The 598-nt window shown below is 41.0% G+C and overlaps 1 protein-coding gene across 2 annotated transcripts in view; it reads left to right on the forward strand.

The window, feature by feature from the left end:
* The window catches only part of NDUFB3 (NADH:ubiquinone oxidoreductase subunit B3), a 12,061-nt gene that overhangs the window by 10,327 nt on the left and 1,136 nt on the right, over window positions 1-598 (forward strand). The window lies entirely within an intron of this gene.

Below are 598 nucleotides of genomic sequence, written 5' to 3' on the forward strand. Positions count from 1 at the left end.
TTAAGGCTCTGGATTCCCACATGGCCAATGACAATTCGAATCCTGGACCTGGTGGTTTACTTTCTTGCTTTCTCTTTCTTTCTCTGGTCACATTTTTTAAATTATTAATAATAACAAATGGAATTAAATTTTTAAAAAGGTATTTGCATCTATGTTAAGAGGAATATTATCTTGTAGTTTTCTTCTAATACCTTTGGTTTTGATATCTACCTTAAATTTTTTATTAGCTCGCACATTTTCTAGTAAGTCATATTTTTAGAGTAAAATAGTTTTTATTCTTCTTAACATGATTTTCACTGACTTACTCTTGTCTATAGGAGACAACTTTTTTCCCCTAGAGCTCTCTGACTTCTTTTAACTTCTCTGTCCAGAGTGCTCAGAAGAATAATTGCCAGGGAACCAGCAGTTAGCGTAATGGCTATGTCGCTGGACTCCCACGTAGTCGACCGCGGTTCGTGTCCCGGACCCAGTGGCTTAAAACTCATGCCGGGCGCGTGTGCATGCGTGCCCAAGATCCCGAGAGGAGAATGGAGGAGAAGGGATTGCGGCGTGACCATCCCCCCTGGGGGGTGATTTCTCGCTTTCTGTCTCTATGTCT

Source organism: Tupaia chinensis, unplaced genomic scaffold (genome assembly GCF_000334495.1).
Source record: "Tupaia chinensis unplaced genomic scaffold, TupChi_1.0 Scaffold000361_2, whole genome shotgun sequence".
NCBI classification, from domain to species: Eukaryota; Metazoa; Chordata; class Mammalia; order Scandentia; family Tupaiidae; genus Tupaia; species Tupaia belangeri.